Here is an 11,967-nt window from a genome sequence, read left to right on the forward strand (position 1 = left end):
GCCGGTTTCACAGACTTAACCGTGACCGGACATGTTTAACCAGGGCTCCGAGAACTCGGCATCTGATGGGGATGAGGAGGGTTACAGAGGGAAGGCAGAGACAACTTAGAATCCGGCAGCAGAGTGGCTCCGTCAATGGATTAATTCCACAGTGAGTTCACACGCCGGTAGTTCCGCTGCCGTGTCTTCAGTGAGCCGTGTCTACAGGAACGGGTGTTCAGACACAGTTCACATTTTAAACCCCTCCCAGTCACACCGTCCCGGAGAGCTGTCCGTCCCGATCATTGGAACAACACTGGGCAAGGTGCCACTGAAGGCAAGAACAACATTCTCGTGTGTACCGGTAGCAGTGAGAATAAAAGAGGGTTAGGTTCAGCTGTCTGAAAATAAGAAACATCACATCGTTATTTCGAAGATATTTCACTGAGAGGATTGATGTTCTTCACATATTCTTGTTCATCGATCATCAGTCGGCAACTTGTACACGATTAGAATCAGATCAACACCTGTGAACACACACACGGAGTTATAAAACTTGATTTGTTGTGCTCACTCACTTACCAGGGACTCCAACGGCAGCAATGATCACGTACAATATTTTCTCCACACTGAAATATTGCTCCAGTTTTTCCCTGTGCATTTTCTCTGCCAACCGATGTTTCCCCGTGAGGTACTGGTAATGTTTCGAAATGAAATGCTGGGGAAGAACATCCTGGAGATTTTATACCATTTTCCGTCTCCATCGGGACAGTGAAGTGTCAACAGAGTTTAAAAATAGAGATTTTGAAATGATTGGCAAACAGATGACATCAGCCGAGTGAAATCTCTGCCGAGACAGAGAGGTTGTGATTTATTCAGGGAATTGATTGAAAAACTTAAAAGACTGGGAATTGTGGCGACAGATACTGAGGGATGGAAATTGGGAGCGGCGGCATTGTTCCAGCAAAGGGGATATTGTTTCAAACTCCATCAGATCCAACTCTCCACCTCATGTTGTTTGTCTGATATCCTTCAATCCGTTTCACTCAGCAAGGCAATGCCAAATTCCAGGAGCTACTCTGGGCTTCCGGTGCCCAGTTTGAAGGTGGACTGGACTGGGCGACCTTTGTCCACAGGTTGCGGTGTTAGTTCAACAGATCACCTGGGCTAAAATGCCCCCCCTCCCCCTCCACTCTGCTTCACCACTCATGATGATCGCGGCTTCACTGACTGTGACCTCAATCCCACACTCCCGCTGACCCCGGTAACCATTCACTCCCTGCTTGCCTGGAATAGATCTGACTATACCATGGGACAATAACATTCTCTGCCTTCATCACCTCTGAGGTGGAACGATCCAAAGACTCACGACACTCAGAGAACAGAAACATTGCCGCCTCAGAATTGTCCTAAACCTAAATAAAACGGCGAATGATGCAGCATCCTTCTCTCCTCTCTTTCATTCTCCCGCCATCTTTATTGCTGTCACTCTCCCGGAACTGTTCCTCTCTCTCCTACGCTCTCTATTGGTCTACTCTGGGCTGCTTTCTCTCCATCCACTGATGGAGTGACACACAGTGAGATAGTACTGATGGAGGGATAGAAATGGGGCAGCACTGACGCAGTGACATACTGTGGTGGTATTGATGAGGTGACACACTGTGGTGGTACTGATGGAGTGACACACTGTGGTGGTACTGATGGAGTGACACACTGTGGTGGTACTGATGGTGTGACTCACTGTGGTGGTACTGAGGGAGTTACACACTGTGGTGGTACTGATGGAGTTACACACTGTGGTGGTACTGATGGAGTTACACACTGTGGTGGTACTGATGGAGTGACACACTGTGGTGGTACTGGTGGAGTTACACACTGTGGTGGTACTGATGGAGTTACACACAGTGGTGGTACAATGGAGTGACACACTGTGGTGGTACTGATGGAGTGACATACTGTGGTGGTACTGATGGAGTGACACACTGGTGGTACTGATGGAGTGACACACTCTGGTGGTACTGACGCCGTGTCACCCTATGGTGGTACTGATGGAGTGACACACTGCGGTGGTACTTATGGAGGGACACATTGTGTGCTGGTCATCTGCGGCCATTCGGAACGAGTAAGACTGTTCTCTCCGCTCCATACGATCGTCTACGTGTGGGTCTGCAGATATCTGTACATGGCGATCCGTGATCCACACAACTTTTTGCAACGTGGGCATTGTAGACTGGCGGTGGTCGGTCGTCGTCGATCCCGCTTCTTTCTCTCCTTACGGTGCTGTCGCTTTGTCTCTGCGACACGGCGTAGTTCGATTTTGTGACGTGTTGCTCCTTTCTGCACCGATTTCCTCCAGGAGCGCCTGTCCAGTACAATATGCTCCCAGTTGCTTGATGTAATGTGGAATTTCCTCACACTGTTTTTGATGTTGTTCTTGAAGCGTGTCTTTGGCCCGCTGGGGGCTGGCCGACCTTCCTTCATTTCAGTACAGGATTTTTAGGGAGCCGTGTTTTGGACATGCGCATGACATGGGCAGTCCATCGAAGTTGGTGCTGCATTATTGTGGTAGTGATGCTGATCTTGTTGGCTTCCTCCAAAACTCGGGCACACTGAGCAGCAGTACTGATGGAGTGACACACTGTGGTGATACTGATGGAGGGACATATTGTGGTACTGATGGAGTGACACTCTGTGGTGGTACTGATGGAGTGGCACATTGTGATGGTACTGATGGAGTGACACACGGCGGTGGTACTGATGGAGTGACACACGGCGGTGGTACTGATGGAGTGTAATACTGTGGTGGTACTGATGGAGTGACACACGGCGGTGGTACTGATGGAGTAACATACTGTAGTGGTACTGATGGTGGGGCACACCCGTGTTGTACTGATGGAGTGACACACGGCGGTGGTATTGATGGAGGGGCACACCCGTGCGGTACTGATGGACGGACTCACTGTGGAGCAGTAATGATAGAGTGAACACTGTGGGGTAGTACATTTAACGTGATAAAATATGGTGTAGTACTAATGATGTGACTCATTGTGTGTTGCACAAATGGACTGACACACTGTGTGTAGTACAGATGGACTGACACTCTGTGAGGTGTTACTGATGGAGGGACACGTTGTGTTGGAACTGATGGAGTGGCATTGTGATGGTACTGGTGGCGTGGCACACTGTGATGGTACTGATGGAGTGACACACTGTGGTAATACTGATGCTGGGAAACGCTGTGGTGGTACTGATGGAGGGGCATACTGTGGTGGTACTGATGGAGTGACACTCTGTGGAGGTACTGATGGAGGGACACACTGTGGTGGTACAGATGGAGTGAAACACTGTGATGGTGTTGATGGAGTGGCACACTGGTGGCACTGATGGAGGGGTGAACTGTGGTGGTACTGATGGAAGAAGCTGCAGGGCCGGATAGCATCCCTGGACGCGTTTAAGGGACAGTGCTGAGCAACTAAAATATGTATTTACAGACATTTTTAACATCTCACTCAGCCAGGCAGTAATGCTCAACTGTTTCAAAAGTGCCACCATGGTCCCCGTCCCGAAGAAGCCCAACCCAGCCTGTCTCAATGACTTTCGTCCAATGGCTCTCGCACCCATACTAATGAAGTGTTTTGAGCGGCTGGTCATGCAGCACATTTAAAAATTGTCTCCCTGCCGTTCTAGATCCACTGCAGTTCGCTTACAGAGCCAACCGGTCCACAGAGGATGGAGTCTCCACAACATTGAACCTCGCACTATCACAACTCGACCGGAAGAATACCTATGCCAGGATCCTCTTCATAGACTTCAGCTCCGCTTTTAACAGAATCATCCCACAGCAGCTGGTGGAGAAGCTGAAGCTGTTGAGGGTGGATACTGGCACTTGTAACTGGGTCCTTAACTTTTTGACACAACGGCAGCAGACAGTCAGGGTGGGCAGTCGGACACCAAGAAACATCGCTGTGAGCACTGGCTCACCCCAAGGCTGTGTCCTAAGCCCCCTGCTGATCAGTCTGCTTACTCATGACTGTACTGCCAGACTCAGCAATAATTATATCAATACGTTCGCTGATGCCACAACAGTGGAGGGTCTCATCAGTGACAATAATGAGTCGGCGTACAGGATGGAGGTGGAGCTGCTTACAGAGTGGTGCAGATCTCACAATCTCGCCCTCAATGTGGAAAAGACTAAGGAAATGGTGATCGATTTCAGGAGGGCTGGAAAACAACATCACACTCCGCTGCATATTGATGGAACTGCTGTGGAGAGGGTCAGCAGTGTGAAGTTCTTGGTACTTCACCTGGCGGATGACCTGACTTCTACGACCAACACCAGAGCAGTGATAAAAATAGCTCAGCAGCGGCTCCACCCCCTCCGGAGACTAAGGAAAGCAGGTCTCCCTACTGTTCATCTAAGGACTTTCTACAGGGGCACCATCGAGAATATATTAACCTACGGCATTACTTTCTGGTTTGGGAGCTGCAAGGCTTATGAGCAAAACCAACTCAACAGGATAGTGAAGACCGCCAGAAGGATCATTGGTGCCCCATTCCCTTTCCTGTTGGAGATCTATAAGAAGCGGAGCATCAGCAGAGCCATCTCCATTATCAAGGACCCCCATCATCCATCACACCACATCTTCTCCATTCTGCCATCTGGGAAGAGGTACAGGAGCATTAGCTGCAAAACCAGCAGGATGCTCCTCAGCTTCTTCCCACAGGCAATAAGACTGATTAATGGACTGTGTCCCCTCCCCATATATCATACACCAACACATCTAACCTCTCCCATACTTTGACAGCTAGGCACCTGTCAAAGCAAAGCCACTGTTCGGTCTGAATGTCTGTTTTTATTTCAATATTTAGGCCTATATTTAGATATGGTAATTAATGTTTTTTTTTAAAGCAATGTATTTATTCTGTTTTTATTAATCGAACTGATGGGAACTGATCGAGAGACATTTTTTCCTTTCATCTGTGTATGTAAGTACTCAGTTAAAATGACATTAAAATAAATACTGATACTGTTACTGATCTACTGTGGTGGTACGGATGGAGTGACTGTGGCGGTGCTGATGGAGGTCCCGCTGTGATGGTACTGATGGAGTGACACTGTGGTGGAACTGATGGATTGACACTCTTTGTGGTCGTCTTGATGGATTGACACACTGTGGAATAGTCCTGATGGAGTTACAAACGTCGGAGTGGTAATGATGATGTGACACACTATTGGGTCGCACTGGGACAGACACAATGGTAGTGGTGATGGTGTGATAAACTGTGGGGAAGTACTGATGGACTGACACTCTGCGGAGTAGTACTGATAAAGCGATCAAATGTATGCCAGCACTGATGCATTGACACTCTGTAGGTTAGTCCTGATGGAGTGACAAATTTCGGAGTGGTACTGATCGATTGACACACTGTGGGGTAGCACTGATGGAGTGGTAACATGTGAAGTAGATCTGATGAAGTGACACACTGAAGGATAGTACTGGTGAAGTCACAAAAACAGTTGGATAGTGTTGATGGAGTGTCACACTGTGGTGGTACTAAAGCGACGTGAATTCAGGATGCAAAAAGGGTCGAAATTACAGGACATGAAATCACTCTCATTCTCTCTCATTCGCTCTCTCTCTCTCCCCTATCTCTGTACCTTTCCGCATTTTCGTCCCTTACTGCGTCCTGCATTGTCGTCCCATTTCGCCTCCTAAATGTTTGTCGCGTTTCACGTCCTGAATTTTCGTAGCTTTTCGCGTCCTGAATTTTCGTCACTTTTTGTGTGCTGAATTTTGATCGTTTTGCATGCAGAATTTTCATCGCGGTTCGCGTCCTGAAGGTTTGTTGTTTTCCGTGTGCTGATTTTTTGTCACTTTACGCACGCTGAATTTTCTTTGCTTTTCACGTCCTAAAGGTTCCTCGCTTTTCGCGTGTTGAATTTTTACCTGCTGTAGAGGCTGTTGCTGAAACAAAACGCTGCATTAAATAATGTCCAACAAACACACATTTACCATAGACAAAGCAGCCATCTCTGTTGAATTATTCAGCAGCGCCTGCACGCTGTGTCTTCTGCAGTCAGCGCCAGCTTGACACCGACCGGAAATGACGCCATCGACGCCATCTTGCCGCTGACCGGAAATGGCGTCACCGACGCCATCTTGCAACCCGGCCAAAATCACAGAATGAGCGCCAATTTTAAACTGAAACACAGTTGCGATCTAATAAAATGTTTTTTCATGCTTTATCCATCTTTGAAAACGTTTGCTGAAAGCCCTTTAAAAACGCCAAGCAATTGCGGGACAAAACATGTGGCAAGCAAGCAAACAAATTACATATCAATTGGCTGAAAAGCCCTTTAAAAACGCCAAGCAATTGCTGGACAAAACAGTACCACCACAGTGTGTCCCCCCATCAGTACCACCACAGTGCGCCACTCCAGCAGTACCACCACATAGTATGTAATTCCATCAGTACCAACACACAGTATATCACTCCATCAGTACCACCACAGTGTATCACTCCATCGGTACACAACAGTGTTTCACTCCATCAGTACCACACGGGTGTGCCCCTCCATCAGAACCACCACAGTGTGCCCCTCCATCAGTACCACCACAGTTTGTCACTCCATCAGTACCACCACAGTGTATCACTCCATCAGTAGCACCACAGAGTGTCACTCCATCAGTGCCACCACAGTATGCCCCTCCATCAGTATCACCACAGTGCGTCACTCCATCAATACTGCTGCACAGTGTGCCCCTGAGTTTGGGAGGAAGCAAACAAGATCAGTATCACTACCACAATAATGCAGCACCAACTTCGATGGACTGGCCATGTCATGCGCATGTCCAAAACACGGCTTCCTAAACAAATCCTGTACTGAAATGAAGGGAGGTCAGCGAGCCCCCGGCGGGCCAAAGACACGCTTCAAGAACAACATCAAAAACAGTTTGAGGAAATTCCACATCACATCAAGTAACTGGGAGCACATTACTCTGGACAGGCGCTCCTGGAGGAAATCCGCGCAGCAAGAAGCAACGCGTCACAAAATGGAACTACGCCGTATCGCAGAGACAAAACGACAGCATCGTAAGGCGAGAGAGAAGGGCTCGACGTCTACCAACCACCGTCAGTCTACAATGCCCACGTTGCACCAATGTGTGTGGATCACGGATCGTACTGTACAGAAATCAGCAGACCCACAAGTAGACGATCCTATGGAGAGGAGAGGACAGTCCTACTCGTTCCGAATGGCCGCCGATGAGCACCACACAGTGTGTCTCTCAATCAGTACCACCACACAATATGTCACTCCATCAGTACCACCACAGTGGGTCCATCAGTACCAACACAGTGTGTCACTCCATACGTACCACCACAATATGACACTGCGTCAGTACCACCACAGTGTCACTCCATCAGTTCCACCACAGTGTGTCACTTCATCAGTACCACCACAATGTGTCACTGCGTCAGTGCTGCCCCATTTCTATCCCTCCATCAGTACTATCTCACTGTGTGTCACTCCATCAGTGGACGGAGTGAGGGAAGCCCAGAGTAGGCCAATAGAGAGCGTAGGAGAGAGAGTAACAGTTCAGAGATGGTGAGACCAGTAAGGATGGAGGGAGAGTGAAAGTGAGCAGGGAGACGTGCTGCATCATTCGCCGTTTTATTTAGGTTTAGGACAATTCTGAGGCGGCAATGTTTCTGTTCTCTGAGTGTCGTGAATATTTAGGTCGTTTGCTCCTCAGAGGTGATGAAGGCAGAGAATGTTATTGTCCCATGGTATAGTCAGATATATTCCCGGCAAGGAGGGAGTGAATGGTTACCGGGGTCAGCGGGAGTGTGGGGTTGAGGTTAAAGTCAGTGAAGCCGCGATCATATTGAGTGGTGAAGCAGTGGAAGGGGCATTTTAGTCCGAAGTGATCTGTTGAACTAATACCTCAACCCGTGGCCAAAGGTCGCCCAGTCCAGCCCAACTTCAAACAGGGCACCAGAAGCCCTGAGAGGGTGCCTGGAATTTGACATTGCCTTGCTGAGTGAAACGGATTGAAGGAAATCAGACAAACCACATGAGGTGGTGAGTTAGATCTGATGGCGGTTGAAACAATATCCCCTTTGCTGGAACAATGCCGACGCTCCCAATTTCCATCCCTCGGTATATATCGCCACAATTCCCAGTCTTTGGAGCTTCTCAATCAATGCCCTGAATAAATCACAACCTGTCTCAGCAGGGATTTCACTCGGCTGATGTCATCTATTTGCGAATCATTTCAAAATCTCTATTTTTAAACTCTGTTGAAACTTCACTCTCACGGTAGAGACGGAAAATGGTATAACATTTCCAGGAATGTTCTGGCCCAGCATTTCATCCCGAGACATTGCCGGTAGCTCACGGGAATACGTCGCTGGGCAGAGAAAATGGGGCATAGTCATGAATATTATGACGTGGATAAAATCCTATACGCGATCATTGCTGCCGTTGGAGTCCCGGGTAAGTGATCAGACAATTCAAGTTATACAACTCCGTGTGTTAACTGGTGTTGATCTGATTCTGATCGTGTTCCAAGTTCCACGTTCCCAACTGATGTACAAGATTATTTGAGGAATATCAATCCTTTCAGTAAAACATTTTTGAATTAACGCTGTGATTTTTCATATTTTCAGATTGTTGAAACTAACTCTCTTTTTCTCTCACTGCTGCCGGGATCCACCAGAATATTGTCCAGAGTTGTCCCAGTGCTCGGGGCAGTAAGGCCGGCAGCTCTCCGGGACGGTATGACCGGGAGAGAGGGTTTCACATTGTGACGTTCACTGTGTGTGAGCTAATGATCAGCTTGAATAGCCGCTCCTGTGGACACTGTGTCTCACGGTGTAATCTGTCTGTCACAGTTGGATTCCACCCACAGGATGGTCAATAATTGGATCGATCTTCAATAGCAATGGCCGCGTATCTACCGGCGTTTGTTTGTTGTTACTGAACTGAACTGAACTCATTGTAGAATGCATCCATTAACGGAGCAACTCTGCTGCCGGATTCTAAGTTGTCCCTGCCTTCCCTCTGGAACCCTCTCTCCTCGTCCCCCATCAGATGCCGAGTTCCCAGAGCCCTGGTTAAACGCGGCCGCTCACGGTTAAGTCTGTGAAAGCGGCCCCATCAGAGACTGTGGGCAACAGGTTAACTATAGAAAGGACCATTTTGCCTATTGTAGCTCGTTCCCTCCCCGCCCTTTACCCCGCCCGTCGCCTTATCTCTTCTCCCCTAAAGCAGGCTGGCAGGTCGGGCACAGTCGGAGCCGGCTCTGACATGGTTAAACTTGCAGCAGCCGCGCACCGACTCCAACACTCCTGATTTTGAGCTGAAAGTCGAGCCGGTGTTCAGCCCCGGAGACTGTGTTGAGTAAATGTCCAGTGTCCGTTCCATTGTCTTTCCGCAGTGAATTTAGTGGCGATTGTGATCCTGTCCCGGGGAAAGTGCGGCCTCTCCACCTGCACCACTCGCTACCTGGTGGCCATGGCAGTGGCCGATCTACTGACCTTGATCACCGAGGTAATTTTGTTTCGGATCCGATATCATTATTTTTTTTGGAGTTTCCTGTCCATCACCCCTGTGTGCAGTGTTAACGAAGTACTGACGTTTGCAGCTACATACTGTTCTGTCTGGTTCACTGTCACTTTCACCTTTGATCGGTTTGTCGCCATTTGTTGCCAGAAGCTGAAAACTAAATATTGCACCGGGAAAACTGCGGCTACGGTTCTGGCAACAGCCGGCATACTGCTCTGTGTGAAAAACGTTCCCCGCTACTTTATGGTGGAAAACAGATATATCATCGACAATGTCCCGTGGGGCTGTGACCCGGTAGACAGTTATTACACTGACACCGGGTGGGTGGCAATTGACTGGATCGACACGGTATCAACTCCGTTCCTCCCTTTCTCTGTAATCCTGCTGCTCAACGCTCTGACAGTCCGGCAAATTTTAGTGACCAGTCGGGTCCGTAAGGGGCTGTGGGGTGAGAGCAATGTGGAGAACCGCAATGACCCCGAGATGGAGAGCAGGAGGAGGTCTGTGGTTTTACTCTTCAACATCTCCGGCAGCTTCATCCTCCTGTGGCTGACGCTGGTTGTAAACTTTGTCTATTATCAGATCACAGGAATTGGAACTGATCTGAATGATTCTCAATGGATCTTTAGCAACGTCGGTTATTTGCTGAGGAATCTCAGCTGCTGCACCAACACATTTATTTACGCGGTGACCCAGTCCAAGTTCATGGAGCAGGTGAAGAGCGCGGTGAAATATCCACTTACCTCAGTGCTTCGGCTCATTCATAAATCCGCGCCCTGAGCGCATCCACCTCAGAGGCGGGCGGCCGCAGTCTCTCCGCTCCGGGCTCCTGCAAGAGGGAGGGAGGAGCTGCCCAAAGTTGACTGGAAAGATACAAAAGAGGAACAACAATGGCAGGTATTTGTGGGAATAATACAGAAGGTGCAGCAGGATCAGTACATTCCAAAGAGGAAGAAATATTTCAAGGGGAGAAAGGGACGACCATGGCTGACCAGGGACATCATGGACAGTATAAAAATAAAAGAGAATTACAACGTAGCAAAAATGAGCGGGAAGCCAGAGGATTGGGTAATGTTTAAAGAGCAACAGAAGATAACTAAAAAGGCAATACGGGGAGAAAAGATAAGGTACGAAGGTAAGCTAGCCAAGAATATAAATAAAGATAGTAAAAGCTTCTTTAGGTATGCGAAGAATAAAAATAATAGTTAAGATCAATGTTGGACCCTTGAAGACCGAAAAAGGTGCATTTATTATGGGGAACACGGAAATGGCAGATGAGTTGAACAGGTACTTTGGATCCGCCTTCACTGAGGAGGACACAAACAATTTGCCTAATATAGTTGTGGCCAGAGGAACTGGGATGACGGAGGAACTGAAGGAAATCCACATCAGGGAGGAAATGGTGTTGGATAGAATGATGGCACTGAAGGCTGATAAATCCCCAGGGCCTGATGGTCAGCATCTCTTTTTCTGTTTGCGTTTCGTTCTCCCTCTCTTCTTTCAATCGATTTAGATTCAAATTTTATTTTGCGCTCCGAACGCGTGTGTTTTTTTAAAGCGGCGTTTTGGCCCGGCCTCCGTCCGAGGTGGGTGGAGAGGGGGAACGAGAAAGGGGGGGGGGGTGAGAGGAGATGAAAATACTGGGACATGGTTAGTTTTACCATTAAAATATATATATTTACACAAACACACACCCACCAAACTCTTTATCGGGGGTCATTTCTTGATATATTTCACACAGTTTCGACTAGAAATGAGAGGCGGAAATGTGTGAGAAAAATAGATAGTTGCCTCTTTCAGCATGTAAATTACTTCAGAAATGTGCACCTCTCTCTCTCCCCCTCTCTTTATCTACCCCCCACTCTCTCTCCACACTCTCCCCCTCCCTGTCTCTCTCCCCCTCTCTCACTCGACACCCCTCTCTCTCTCTCCCTCTCTCTCCACTCTCACCCACTGTCTCCCCCCACTCTCTCCCCCCTCTCTCCCCCTTCCCTCTATCCCCCCTCTCTCTCCCCCTATTATCCCTCTCTCTCTCCATTTTCTCTCCCCCCTTCTATCCTTCTCTCCTCCCTCTCTCTCCCCTCTGTCAATCTCCCCCTCTCCCTAACCCCCTCTACCCCCCTCTCTCTCTCCCCCTTTGCCTAGCACCCTCTCTCTGCCCCCTCCCTCCCCTCTCTCTCCTCTCTCTCTCTCTCCTCTCTCAACCCCCTCTCTCTCTCTCCGTTCTATCTCACCCCTCCCTATCTCCCTCTCTCCTCCCTCCCCCCTCTCTCTATCTCCCATCTCTCTCCCCCTCTCTCTCCACCCTCTCTCCCCTCCCTGTACCCCCTCTTTCTCACCTCTTTCTCCCCCTTGCTCTGTTCCACTCTCTCTCTCTCTCGCCCCTCCCTCTCTCCCCATCTCTCTTTCATCATCTG

Source organism: Amblyraja radiata, unplaced genomic scaffold (genome assembly GCF_010909765.2).
Source record: "Amblyraja radiata isolate CabotCenter1 unplaced genomic scaffold, sAmbRad1.1.pri S89, whole genome shotgun sequence".
Taxonomy (NCBI): Eukaryota; Metazoa; Chordata; class Chondrichthyes; order Rajiformes; family Rajidae; genus Amblyraja; species Amblyraja radiata.